Source organism: Phyllostomus discolor, chromosome 2, assembly GCF_004126475.2.
Source record: "Phyllostomus discolor isolate MPI-MPIP mPhyDis1 chromosome 2, mPhyDis1.pri.v3, whole genome shotgun sequence".
NCBI lineage: Eukaryota > Metazoa > Chordata > Mammalia > Chiroptera > Phyllostomidae > Phyllostomus > Phyllostomus discolor.
The window spans coordinates 157,451,694-157,467,272 of NC_040904.2; positions in this window are offsets into that span (position 1 = coordinate 157,451,694).

The window sequence follows — 15,579 nt, forward strand, 5'->3', positions numbered from 1 at the left end:
ACTCTATGTTCAGCATTTTCAGGTTTGTAGCCTTTTGTATGATACTAAACTGATGAAAAATGGAGCCATGCCATCTTGCAAAAGAGGACCATTCTTATTTTAAATGTAAGCTTTCTTTGCTCTTTGGTAATGACTTCATTTTTGTACTAAGAACTGGTTAATGAAATTTCTCTTGTTGGCATAGAGAAATTCTCATTTTGAAATAACATTTAAAAAAGTATTTGTACACACTCAGACTGAGTAGGAGAGTGTTTTTACTGAATCTTAGCTTGCACATAAACGCAGAATGAATATTATCAGTCACTGTATCCTTATGTATACACTAACAAAACACTGTCAAATGAAATAAGGTGAAATCTTATGCATAAGAATGGTTTTTTATTTTCATGATCTGTTTTCCAGCCATCAAAATATAATCATATAATGCATTGAATTAAGTAAGTTTGTTTTTTTACAGTTTACATTATAAATCATTGCTATAAGTCCTGGTTTCTCAACCATATTATTGATATTTTGAGCCAGATAATTATTTTTTGGTATAGAAGGGCTATGTCCTTTTGTTTTAAGATTTTATTTATTTATTTTTAGAGAGGGAAGGGAGGGAGAAAGAGAGAGAGAGAGAGAAAAACATCAATGCGCGGTTGCTGGGGGCCATGGCCTGCAACCCAGGCATGTGCCCTGACTGGGAATCGAACCTGTGACACTTTTGGGTCGCAGCCTGAGCTCAATCCACTGAGCTACGCCAGCCAGGGCTGCTATGTCCCTTACATTGTAGGATATTCAGCAGCTAAACCTCCTGGCTTCAGCCTGGTGGTTGCTGATAGCAATCACCAGCCCCCAACTGCATCATGATCAGAAATGTCCTAGACATTGCCAGCTGTGTCCTGAGTGGGAGTGGGGAAAAACAAGGAGAAAGTTATAGCCCCTAATTGAGAAACATTGACATAAGTTATGAAATATGATTATGTAAGATCATTATGTAATATTATACCCTATACCTGGTACCTTTAGCTTAGATTTTAAAATTATTATCTGAGATCACATTAGTTTCTTATATACCTCTAGATCATTTGAATATGTAAATTTGTTAAACACTACACCTCATATTAACTGCTATAATTAAGGATAAATATATCTACAGTACATACCATAGATCATGGAGTATTATAATATTCTTGTCAATAACATCTAACAAACACTATTTCACTCTGTCTTATATGTTTCCATATAGCACTGCTGGCCTCTTGTTTCAATATGAATAAAATTAGAGTAATACATTACTTGTACAATCACTGATCACTCATTATTTTTTGTTAATAATTAATGAGTCCAGAATAAGTATTATATATTTTTTATGACTTGTCCGATGGTTGAATAAAGGTGCCATTCTCTAATATTTCACTATTTCACATTTGCAAATTTATTAAACAGGAGAAGGATATTTTCATTGCTGTGGTATTTTAAATTTGGGTGTTTGCATTTTCATCAGTTCTCTATTTTAATGTTGACTATTAATAATTTAAGTAATGTTGCTTCTGGATACTCTGCAGAATTATAAAGAAAGACCATATTGAAAAAAGTAGTGAACACTTGGCAAAATAATATATAAAAGTTTTATTACCAGTAACTTGTTGCTGGTTTGATTCAGAAAAGGTAAGCAAATCATGATGGAATGAAATTATAATTTAATATCAATTTAATGTTCTTTTTTATGTCAATTTCCTTCTCCTCCAATTGAATATAACTGCTTCTTTTTCATTACATTTAAGACCTTCTGTTCCAACCACTTCCCTCATCTCTTTATTCTAATCCATTCCACTGACCAGAGTGGTTACCCTAAGTACTATTTGATTATACCATCTTCTTTAGCAGAAAATCTTCAGTGGATCTCACTTGTCAACTATATTGACTTTCAAATATGTTCAGTTAGAATTCCTAGTGTTCTTAGTAGAATGCTAGGTCAGACTTGAAAATTATATTTTTAAACATAGGCCATTATGTATGAGATTCTTTGTATGGTTATAGGAAAAAAACATCAAAGACAGAAAATATAAAAATAAAAAATAACTGAGATAATCTCAGTCATAGGTATTCTATAGAGAAATGATAAAATATGTACACTGTTGTCTCTAAGTGGTGAGACATATTTGTCTAGTTTTCTGCAGAAACACAGACTCACTAACTTTTAAGATGAAGCACAAACTGCCTCAACCTTCATTCTAGATTTTTTGGTAAATGTTTATCTTCAGGTCAAATAACTGAAAGTCCTAGGATATCTCCTTTTGTTTTTCCACATTTTGCTTTTGATCTCCCTGAAACCTTATTTTGACCAGCTCCTGCATCTCTACTGGTAGAATTTCACTTCCCATTCTTGCTACCACTAGTTATTAGAGACTTCTCTCACTAGTTAGACCTGTTCTTACTGGTCCTTAGAGACTTCTCTCTTTTGTGATTTTGTAGGGATATTTTTACCAGGTTGCCTAGAATACTACTCATAGCCTTTAATATATTATAATGAAATATTTTCATGCGTGATCTAGATCAGAAACTTCTTAGTGTGAAAAACAGGTTTATTTGAAATTTTTTCTTTATTTTTATTGTTGACATACGTCCCCACCCCTAAACCCCCATTTATCCTAATCCCCGTTCCCTCTGGCCATCACCACACAGTTGTCTATGTCCATGGGTTATATGTATATGCTCTTTGGCTAGTTCCTTCAATTTCTTTCATCAAGCGCCCCCTTTTCCCTCCCCTCAGGCAGCTGTCAGTCTGTTCCATGTGTCCATGCCTCTGTGTCTATTTTGTTCCCTAGGTTATTTTTGTTTATTGGATTCCATAGAGAAGTGAGATCATATAGTATTTGTTTTTCTCAGACTGGCTTATTTCACTTAGCATAATCTCCGGGGCACCCATACTGTTGCAAAAGGTAAGATTTCCTTCTTTTTTATGGCCATGTAGTATTCCATTGTGTAAATGTGCCAAAGCTTTTATCTACTCATCAATTGATGGTCAGAACACATTTTATAAGGTATTTTTTTTATATGTGAATTTTTTATAGAAAAAAATGCCTGGAAAAGGTTTTAAATATGTCTATTTTAAAAAGCCACCTGTATTAAAACATAACATCATGTGAAATCACAGCCATTTAGAAAAACCTAAATACATATTATCTTGCTAATTGTGGGAAGCTGATATCACTTTTCTATGAGGTCAATTCTCATTTGTTAAAAAATTTATAATTCATTTAATTTGGCACTTTTACTTTTCTTCATCTCAGATGAAGACAAAATGTATGTTTAACAAAAGATTATTTTTAGTTATGATAATAAAGCTTCATTGTTATGAGCAAACCATTCTCACTAAAAAAAGAAATGAAATTAAGAAAAAGTACCTAGGGATGGTGGGAAGGGGTGGTGGGGGGGAAGCAGAAACCTGTACTTGAAAAACAATAAGAAAAGAAAAAGAAAAAAGAAAAAAAGAAAAAGTACCCAAATTTAGGAAGAAAGGAAAATAAAATCTGTATGTCCTTCTGATACTATCCCAGAACATTGTGTGACAGGATCACTCAAAATTTAGGTTTGTTAGACTTTCTGTTTACTTATGATTAGCGGAAATGTACTATGCAGTTATAAATTTTTTGTCTGGCTAATGTTTAAATACTTTCTGTATAGAATTAAATATACTCCAGTGGTTTTGGTTATATTTCCCTTAAGTTATGAATGGCTTATTTTTTAAATTTTTTATTTATTGGTCTTAGAGAAAGGAAATGGAGAAGGGGGCGAGAGAGACAGAGAGAGAGAGAGACATAAAAAAGACAGAGAGAGAGAGAGAGGCATTGATTTGTTGTTCCACTTTGATTGCTTCTTGTATGTGCCCTGACCAGGGACTGAACTCACAACTTTGGCTATCAGGATTATGCTCTAATCAATTGAGTTCCTGGCCAGCACTATGAACTGTTCATGGCTTTTCAAGATATCCAAAATAACTACATATTAATGTTCTACTTAGAATCTAAAGGATTATATCTGTTTTGAGACTATCTAAGGTCTTAGATGTGTTTATAATGTTGATAAGCACAGTCTATCACAACAGAAATGTTACAAATGATGATTTTTTCTAAGCAAAAACAAATTGCATTGAATTTTTAAACTCAATCATGGTGAAATATCATGGTATGGTGTTTAATATGATGTATTGTCATCTAGATAAGTTAAGCCTCATTCTTTACTATTTCTATGCAATACAAATAAATTATTACATACTAGAATGCTCATTTTCCCACTTTTTAAAACAAAACCATCATTAACTTAAATTACTACATAGTAAAGAATATAGAAATGACCAAATTTTGTAAAGAACACTTGTATTCATGGAAAAATGGACACAGAGAAGCCCCAGAGCTAGACACTGAGAGCACAGGTCCTGGAGGCAGATAGCCTCCAGGCTGAGATAGTGTGAGAACTCTACATCACTACTTACTAATGTGTGTCTGTGCACAAGTCACTGAGTCTCTGTTTCAGTCCTGTTGTTTGTGAAGTGGCAGTAATAAGAGTACACACCCCATAGAGCTGTTGTGAGATTTAAATTAGTTTATGTATGTATGTGAAGTATTTAAAACATTGAACAGCACAAAGTAAATCTTTTATGAATGTTTGTTGTTGTTGTGCATTTTGGTGTACATATTGAGGGATGTTATATTTCTTTTTTTAGTATATTTTATTGATTAGCTATTACAGTTGTCCCATTTTTTCTCCCCTTGATCCCCTTCCACCCTCTACCCCCATTCCCTTCAGCATTCTGCCTTCTTAGTTCATGTCCATGGATTGTGCATATACCACTCTTAACTTCCCCCTATCTATTTTGTGCCTACCAATTATGCTTCTTATTCCTTGTACCTTCCCCTCATTCTTGCCCCCCTCTATGATAATGAACCTCCATGTGATCTCCATTTGTGATTCTGTTCCTGTTGCTTAGTTTGTTTTCATTTTTTTATTTTTTTAGGTTCACATGTTGATAGTTATGAATTTGTTGTCATTTTACTGTTCATAATTTTGATCTTCTTCTTTTTCCTATATAAGTCCCTTTAGCATTTAATGTAATAAGGGCTTAGTGATGATGAACTCCTTTAACTTGATCTTATCTGGGAAGCACTTTATCTGCCCTTCCATTATAAATGATAACTTTGTTGGATAGAGTAATCTAGGTTGTAGGTTCTTGCTTTTCATCACTCTGAATACTTCTTTCCATCCCCTTCTTGCCTGTAATATTTCTTTTGAGAAATCACTCGGAGTCTTATGGGAACTCCTTTGTAGGTAACTATCTCCTTTTCTCTTGCTGCTTTTAAGATTTTCTTCTTGTCTTTAATCTTGGGTAATTGAATTGTGCTGTGTCTTGGTGTGTTCCTCCTTTGGTCCAATTTCTTTGGGATTCTGAGTTTTCTAGACTTGCATATCTATTTCCTTCACTAGATTGGGGAAGTTTTCCTTCATTATTTTTTCAAATAAGTTTCCGGTTTCTTGCTCTTCTTCTTCTTCTTCAGGCATCCATATGATTCAGATGTTGGAACACTTAAAGTTATGCTCTGGTCGGTGTAGCTCAGTGGACTGAGTGCTGGCCTGTGAGCCAAAGGGTCTCTGGTTCAGTTCCCAGTCTAGGGCACATGCCTGCATCGCAGGCCAGGTCCCCAGTAGGGGGCATGCAGGATGCAACCACACATTGATGTTTTTATCCAATTCTTTTTCCTTCCTTTCCCCTCTCTAAAAACATATAAAATCTTTAAAACAGAAAAGTTTTCATAGAGGCTCCTAAACCTGTCTTCATTTTTTCGAATTCTTGTTTATTTGTTCTGTTACAATTGAATGTTTATTTCTTTCTTCTGTTCCAAATCATTGATCTGAGTCTCAGTTTCCTTCCCTTCACTGTTGGTTCTGTGTATACTATATTTTTTCACTTTGTATAGCCTTCACTTCTTCCTTTATTTTGCTTCCATACTCAGTCATTTCTGTGAGCATTCTAATTGCCAGTGTTTTGAACTCTGCATCTGATAGGTTGGCTATCTCCTCATTGATTAGTTCTCTCTTTTTTTTCTGGAGTTTTTATCTGTTCTTTCATTTGGGCCATATTTCTTTTTCTCAGTGCACCCCTTATGTTGTAAGCCTTAGGTATTCGAAGTGGGTGGGGGAACCCACTTTGCTGAATTGTGGTACTGTATATGGGGGTGGGGGTCACATAGGGACCAGTGCTGCTTGATCGGCTCTCACCCCATTTTGAGTTACTTCCCTTGCTACCCACAAGTGAATTGTACCTTTCTGTTGCTGATTCCTGAGTAGGTGGGTTTGTATACATTCTAGAACCCTATGGATCCCTCCCATGGACTCTCCTGTGACATTGGGAGGTTCTCCTGGCACCACAGCCCCCACAGGTTTTAGCAGCAAAAGTTTTGAGCTGTTAGTTCCTCATGGAACCCTGGATTATATGGCCTGCCTTCCTCCCCAGTTGTTCCTCCCAGTTTATCCATGCACTAAATTAGGACCACCCAGTCTGCCAGCTGCTGCTTTGTCATGGATCTTCTCTACCCCAGCTGCCTGTCTCTACCCCTCCTACCCATCTGGATGAATGTATCTTCTCTAAATCCTTATTTGTCAAACTTCAACACAGGTTGATATTCTGGCAGTTCTGGTCATTTTTTGTTTTAAAATCGGTTGTTGTCCTCATTTTGGTTGCGCTAGGAAGCAAGGTATATCCATCTATGCCTCCATCTTGGCCAGAAGTCTCTGAGGAATGCTATATTTCAAAAGAAATAATACATCTCTCTCTGTCTCTTTGCCTCTCTTTTTCCCTCTGCATCTACCTCTCACTCTTCCTCTGTTTCTGGGTCTTACTGTCTATCTCATTCTCTCTCTCCCTCACTCTCCCTCCCATTCTCTTTCTGGCAGCAATTGAATATTTCCTTCTAGTACCCACTTCCCTTTATTCCTTCTGGTTATAGAACTTCTCCCTTGCCTAACCAGGTGTTAGAATGGAACAAAGCTAGTAGCTACCTTTTTGAGACCTTCATGCCAATACCTAATATCTCAAACACTTAGGTCACTTTCACTTTAAGGCTTGCCCTCCTTTCAGTATTTGCCACTTCCTTGGCTGGAATACAGATATGGTATTGATGATCTAGCTTCAACCATGCAAATAAAAGAAACAGTAGGACACTGCAGAGAAATAAGGTGGAAGGAAACAGATTTCCTGGGTGATTTTGTAAGTTTGAGCCATCTATTTACCCATGATTTACTCATCTTAATTTTGCCTGTGACATTAAGGAGAAATAGATTTCTATTTTATTTGAATGACTGAATTTTGGATCATTTCCACAACAACTAGCCTACTCCATAATAGCACAAGTGATCTCTCTCTGTCTCCAATTTCCCAGTAGTAGATTAAAGATAATTGTGTATAAAGTTGTTATCAAAAGAAAATGCATAAAAAATGTTTAATATAGAGAATGACACATTATGTAACCATTCTACTCTGAATGTAGAACAATTCATATTATCATTTAATTATTTATTTGACTTTTTATACATAAAATATTTGCATATTTACTGTCTTTTCTTCAGGAAAAGAGAAAAAAGTCAGTTTTTCAAGTCTAATATCTAGAAATAAGATAAATAGAGACTTCTGGTCAAGATAGTGGCATAGGCAGACAAGGTTCATCTCTTTTCACAAGTATATCAAAAATTACAACTAAAATATAGAACAACCATCACTCATAATCATCAGTAATCAAGTTGAACAGAAGTCTGACAACTATGAAATTAAAGAAATCACATCCACCCAGACCAGAAGGAGGGGCACAGATGTGCAACTGGCTGGTCTCCTGCCCATGTGTGGTAGATAAAAATTAGGGAGGGATATCTCAGGAGCAAAGAGTCCCAGCCCCACACCATGCCCTCCAGACCAAGATTCCAATGCCAGGAAGATAAGTCAAAAACCAGCAGTGATTGGGTTGGTGGAAGAAACTTCTGGAGTTCATCTTAAAGAACCCACACTGAGACTTACCTACATAAACTTGCTCCCTCTGAGTTCCAGCACTGGAGTAGCAGCTTGAAAGGCACCAGTGGTATACAGGGATAAACTGAAGTATCTGTCAGCAAGGTGAGTAGAGGCTATTGTCCCTTTTCTAGACCCTTCCCCCACAGAGCCAGCAAGTGGGCGCCATATCTGAGATGACTCCATCAACCTGGCTAACACTGTCTGACCTGCCTTGGTAACCCCCAGAGACTCTAACTTACCCAATTATGGTACCACCTAAGTTGCTTTTCCATATGAATGTCTGGTCTTGGATCATGCTTCACAACTTCCTAAATCTTCTCAAACAAGTAAGACCTAGCCTCAGTGAGCCCCAGGTCTGGCACTAACAGCAGCCAGGCTCAATTCAGCGCTTAGCTTCTCCTGGGAATCTTCAAGCCCAGCAGAAGTAGCAACCATCTAAGATTGCTTTATAGCTCAGAGAGCATGGCCCTGGGCAAAACACAAGTGGGGCTTGATTTTGGCCTGCACCACCCAGGAAGCCCATGGGCCATCACACCCAGTGGACAGATACAAACTACATCAGAGCACCACCACTCTGTCCCTTCCCAGCTCTTATCCTCCATGGAGGAAAGAGGTTGGTGGTCAGGAGTCTCAGCCAATCCTTGTCCTTGACTGGCTTAGGTAAATCCCTCCCATTGATGTGCCAGCAGCAACCAAGGCTCAACTACAAGAGGAGGGTGTATTCAGCCCACACAAAAGGCACATCTTGAATACCCAGCTTGGGTGATAGTCTAGGCTATGTCACTGGACCCTATAGGATACCTACTACATTAGGCCACACTACCAAGACACAGAGTCAAACTTGCTCTACCTAATACATAGAAACAAACACAGGGAGGCTACCAAAATGAGGAAACAAAGAAACATAGCTCAAATGAAATAATAGATCAAAATTCTAGAAAAAGAACTAAACAAAATAGAGATAAGCAATTTATCTGATGAAGAATTCAAAATGCTGGTTATAAGGATGGTCAAGGAACCTACAGAAGACCTCAACAGCATAAAAAAGATTCAGTCAGAAATGAACGATACACTAATTGAAATAAAGAACAATTTATAGGGAAACAACAGTGGATGAAACCAAGAATCAAATAATGATTTGGAACATAATGAAGCAGTGAACAATCAATCAGAACAAGAAGAAGAAAAACTAATTAAAAAATAAGGATAATATAAGCAGCTTCTGGGATTTCTTCAAGTTGTCCAACATTCACATCATAAAGGTGCCAAAAGGAGAAGAAAAAAAGCAAGAAGTTGAAAGTTTATTTGAAAAAAATAGTAAAAGAAAACTTCCCTAATTTGGTGAAGGAAATAGACATGTGAATCTAGCAAGCACAGAGTGTCCCAAAAAAGTTGGACCTAAAGAAGAACACACCTAGTCACATCATAATTAAAGTGCCAAAGGTTAAAGATAAAGAGAGAGAGAATCTTTAAAGCAGCAAGAGAAAAACAGTTAATCACTTACAGAGGAGTTCCCATAAGACTGTCAGCTGATTTGTCAAAAAAAACTTTGCAGGCTAGAAGGGATTAGCAAAAAATATTCAAGGTTATGAAAAGCAGGGACCTACAGCCAAGATTTCTCTATCCAGCAAAGCTATCATTTAGAATTGAAGGGCAGATAAAGAGCTTGCCAAACAACAAAAAAACCAAAGGAGTTCATCATCACCAAACCACTATTACATGAAATGTTAAAGGGACTTACTTAAAGAGGAAATCCAAACTATAGCAATAAAATGTCAAAAAATACATATCTATCAACAATTGAATCTAAAAAACAAACTAAGCAAACAAGAAGAACAGAGACAGAATCATGGATATGGAGAGTATTTTGATGGTTGCCAGAATGGAAAAGAATTTGGGGGAATGGGTGTAGAGGTGAGGAGATTAAGAAGTACGAATAGATAGTCACAAAATGCCCATGGGGATGTAAAGTACAATGTAGGAAATGGAGAAGCCAAAGAACTTATACGCATGACCCATGGACATGAACAATGGTGTGGGGATTCCCTGAGGGAGTGGGAGGGTGTTGGTTGGAGGAGAGCAAAGGGGGGAAATCAGGACATAATAGCATAATCAATAAAATATAATTAAAAATAAAAATAAGATAAATAAAATTTTCAGCTATATAGTTAACATACTGTAAGAATTTGAAAAATGATTTAGTTCATTCCCCCTAAGTGACTTTTGAAAAAACATTTTTTTGGTCATCAGCATAGGACACTTTATAAACACTTTGCCCCATCCCCATCCTTTTGAAATGTGCAGCTGCCGTTAACATATTAAGTTCTGGAAAATGCCTACAAAATCACTCTGTTTTATTATTTGATACAGCATGTGACAAACATAATGCTTGACCTATGAACACATTTCCTTTTCATAACACAAATTAATGCCACACAGTAGAGTATTATCCGGAACAGAGTTTAAGAAATTATTATCTAGTCCAATAGATATTTTTAAATGTGTGGAAACATTTCATTTTTCTGTTTATCACAATGACTGGGTTATGGCAATGACATTTATTGAGTGAGAGTCAGGTATCCTTAACACTGTAAGGTACATTTCTGCACAACAACCCCCTCATTCCCAAAGACCAACATTGTGTCCGCTGAGAAACACTGATTTCTAGTCCACTTCCTTTAAGGACTTTGTGGACAGTTCAAATGCAGTTATTAATAAAGGACATGTATTGGGCTTCAAGACTGAACCCAGATCAGACTCATTATTTGATACTCCCTCTGAGATGAGATTTTCTGAGTTAGATGTTATGATGCTAAGTAACCATGAACCCATTCTAAGATTCCTCATGACACGTATTCTCATTTTATAAAGTTATGATAATTTTCCCATTGGGATTTTTCTTGGTGGTTATTTTGAAATATAATATTAAGCATGAGATTTAATGTTAAATAAAATCAGAGGAAGCAGAAAACCTCAAGTGTTGTTCTATTGTCTGCTCACTGCTGGAGACATTTCAAGGCAAAACGATTCTGAATGTTCAGACATCTTGTATTTTTTTGTTTCTTAACTATAGCTGAGTTCAAATGCTTCAGCTTAGTTAAGTACTAGTAGTTAAAAGTTAGAGTACAGTAAACATAAAAAAATTCAGCTTTCTTGAGTTTTAAGATTGATGATTAGAAAGTCTGTAAGGCCCAAGTGCTCAATATTCAGGGAGATGTTAAAGAGCTGATAGGACTGAGAAGCTGCAGATGCGTGATGAAACCCTGGAATCTCAGCCCTGAGTAAGGGTGGCAACAGAAAACTATCCTTTACTGTTCTTCCTGCATGGAATGCTTCCCCTTAGTGCCTGCTGGCGTATTCTACTGTCATCACTGAGGTTTCAGCCAAATGTTATGTTGAGAAGATATTCCATAAACACAGCCCCATTCTCCACACATACTTTCTATGTCAGGATCTTATTTTTTTTTCTTCCTTAAAGCAAGTAATTCTACCTATCACATGTCTGATTAAAGTACTACCTAAATGTATTTTTTCTTTGTCATTATCTACTATAATGTGAGAAGATAGCTTAAGTGAAAGTTGCATTACTCATAGCCTAGCAAAATGAACAATTTCTCTTCATCACCTTTTTTGGAATGAATGACGATTTCACATAACTATTTTTAGAATATTAAATATGATAAATGTTCTTATATTAAACCTCATAAAATATTAGTGAAATAATCTCCTGCTATTTTGTTTAGAGACTTTGTTATTGAAGGCATGCTATCCAAGTATTGCCTATAATTCTATTGTCCATCCAAAGATGCTAAATCCTGATTCTTTGTTGTTGTGATGCTCCTTGGTGTTCTAGAAGTTTTGTCTACTGCTGAGAGGGAGAGGATTCAAGTAGGGGAAGAGGAGAATATGTTTAGTGTAGCTCTAATGATTTTTACCAGCCATCAGCAATGTCAAATATAAAAAAATTGACCATAATATTCCTAAATATGTAAACAAAATTAAAATCTATGTATACATTTAATTTTTAAAATGGAACAGAACGCTTTAAATATTTCCATCTAAATTTCCTTTGTATGATGTGATTATAGACACTGGTATTAACACATGCATATAGTTTTATAAAACCTATGAAGTCAAATGATAACTTTACAATCATTCTTCAGATGGCCATGACTTTCCTATAACTCGAAGACAAAAGGAAATGACTTCTGTAATGAAATGTCATATACTCTTCATATTCTATAATGTTATGCATGGCCTGTGAGCTTGGTTCACCCCATCACCCTCCTCTTTATAACATAAAGCCAAATGACAAGTTAGAGGAATAATGCTCCCATAAAATGTCCCCAAACCCTGCTTACCATTATTAATAGCAAATGATTCCTTTTGAAATAAAACAGGATGTCAGGCTATTATTGGCTATCCTTAAGTCTTTTCAGTACTCTTCTAGAAAGATGGTTTTCCAGGGCAGGCTATTAATTGAAGGGCTTGAGTTTTTCCCCTTTCATAAAACATATCAGAGAAAATTTCAATGAGCTATATACTCTCTAAAATTATGAATTAGTGACACTTTTACACTGCTATCATTTATAAATCATAATTTCAGGTAATAAGGTTGTATCATAATTTTAAGCAAGGATTAAACATTAGTAATAAGACCTATAAAATAGCTGACATTAGTGAAGAGTGTTCTTTTGACCTAGGGCCTCAAGCCATTCCAAAGTCAAAATGCTAATCAGTTTTCTCTTGAGCTGAATGAATGAAAATATTTTATCATGCAAAGTAGAATGTTGGAGATGTTTCCCTTGTTATGTTTCTTAACTTTCTAGTGAGGTCCTGTGTGACCCTACAACAACAATCCTCGAAGGAGGATTTACCATTTGTGAATGTTGGCAGGTGCTCACTGTCAGCCTAGAGTCATTGTGTCTGCACCTCTCGGTAGGTTTTGCCTTTAGTGTCCTCACACTGACCACTTTCTCCTTTCAGCTGGGGTGGTGGGACTCACGTTTTTGGTGTGTTATGCAGTAAACAACAATTCACATACTTCAATGGAAACACGTGGGCTCTCATCAGGTTTAGAAGGGACTGTGTAATTGAAAAGGTGTGAAAAAAAAATGAAAATACAACAAAGTCACTCATTTTCCCATTCTTAGAAGCCTGTTTTTTAATCCAAAGCCACAACCTTACTTTTTCCTCATTAAATGTCTCTCATTAAGGAGGGAAAGAAGCATGTATGGTTTCATTTATGACTCTTTCATTCATAGAGCCTAATGACAGATGAAACAAATTACATAGAAAATGAAGCTTTAACTATGATTAAGAGAATCTAGAAGGGAAATTTGCTACATTTACCTTCTCTTAACATGGCCATTTATTCTTATGTCCTGTTTCTTCAAAATCTGTCATTATATTGGATGGATGCCTACAAATGACACACAACTATTATGAAACTGACAGCATTGGAATAAATAAATCCTGTTCCACAAAATGAAGCTAGCAATGGATGCTCGAAAACAGCATTCCACTAAATATGAGCGTATAATATATTATAGGCAAGTTTATAAAATTGCAGTGTGTATACTAAGCATAAGTATCTATAAATTACTTCTGTTTGAAAAGCTGGACTATTTAAAGTACTTTTCATTAAGCAATATATTCTTTGTCTTCATATATCTATTAATAAGTCATTTATTTTTGAGTTTCTGAATTAAATATTTTAAATATTGGAATAAAAATTGTAGAAAGAGCAGTAAAAATAGAAGAATTTATTTAAGTGATTTATTAAAAAAGTTAATATTGGCTAAATGGTTTATTTGAATTGATGTGAGGTTTGGAGGGGTCTGAATAGATCCATGATAAAGAATTTATACAGCATAAAATCATCTCTTCTGTTGTATGTTAGATGTTAACACAAAACTTTGTGACAGGGGTCGGAGGTGCAGAAAGGGAGCTCTGGCCAACAGTCCTGTGCTTCACCACTTTAGAAATAAGGGGAATGTGTGGCAAAGTGTTTATAAGTAGACATACCGTGTTTGTTTCAAACGAAGTGGAAATTTTTATTAAAATCTTTTGAAATAAGTTTTCATTAAGTAACCAAAATAGTCACTCACTTGTAAAAATATCTAAAGGGAAAATAGAATTTAAAAACCATTTTTAAAGAAAGCTATATTGTCCTAAGGTCATAACTCATGATTCAATAATTCTGTTGAACAATTTTATTGAGAAACATTATACATATATTTAAGGACTATGTATATGCATATTCTTAAACACATATGTAGTATTCAAATCTCAAAATAACCTGTGATTGAACTGGGAAGCATTCATTTCATACAAATATCCTGCCAAAGGTATAGTTAATTCATTAAGTGTTCATTTTTATATAATCTTTTGAACAAGGAGACATCTAGTTATCTCCGCACAGGGCTGAAGTCTGTGGCTCTGCCTGATTGCTTCATGCTTAGTTTGCCCGTTCTCCCCAAGTGCTCATTTTCTGACTCTCATGTGTTACTGTTACACTTGAGGCAGTCACTTAGTGTTTCCCAGAGGTGAATATGTGAAAGCATTAGTTTTATGTAGATAAGTACACTTCAAAGATCTCTCTTCAAAGTGTACTCAAAGACGGCTCAAACAACAAATATTCATTTAGAACTGGTTACATGGTTGGCATTCTACTAGGCAAAATGGAGTGAAAGTAAGAACTGGAGGAAAGAAAAGAGATTCACTGGTTAGCTTATACATATTATATGCTATACACCTTACTGCTTATAACAAACACTGATACAGCACATAATATGTCACAGGTAATGTATTAAAGACAAGAAATAAAGTAATGAATACAATATCTTTCCTATATTTTAAAATGCACATTCAGCAATTAAAACTAAGTCATTAGCGGCAGTAGTTAAATATCATTATTACTGTAATTGAGCTACATACAAGATTCTATGAAAATGTTTTCTAGAGACACAAAATCTGTTCTGAGAGTGAAAGGAACACATGTGAGCTCATTAGGAAAGATAAAAGTGAGTGTGCTTAGGAGTCGATGGGGGAAGGGAGAAGGCCAAGGATATTGTGTTAGAAAAACAAACTGTTATTTTTACAACCAATTATTTTACAAGTATTTATTCATTTTCTACTATGTCCCAATCACTGTTCTAGGTAGGTACTGGGGAGACAGTAGTGAAGGAGACAAAAGTGCATGTCTTCATGAGAATTTATACTCCAGTAGCCAGATGTACAAAAAAAAAACAACAATGGACATATACAGAGACCATGATTAATGTTATGTTGGAAAAAATCAGAAAAGGGAGTTAAGACCTGGTGGGCAAGGCTGTTACTCTAAATAACATAGTCAAGGAAGGCCACACACTGATAAGTTGCCATTTGTGGGACCAGGCAGCGGTGAGAGGACAAGCTATGTGTCTCCCTAGGGGAAGAACATTGTAGGGAGAAAGGACACCAGTGCTCTCAGGTAGAACAAGCTGGAGTATAAAAAGAAGAAGAAGAAAAACAAGAGTCAGGCTAGAGCCAAG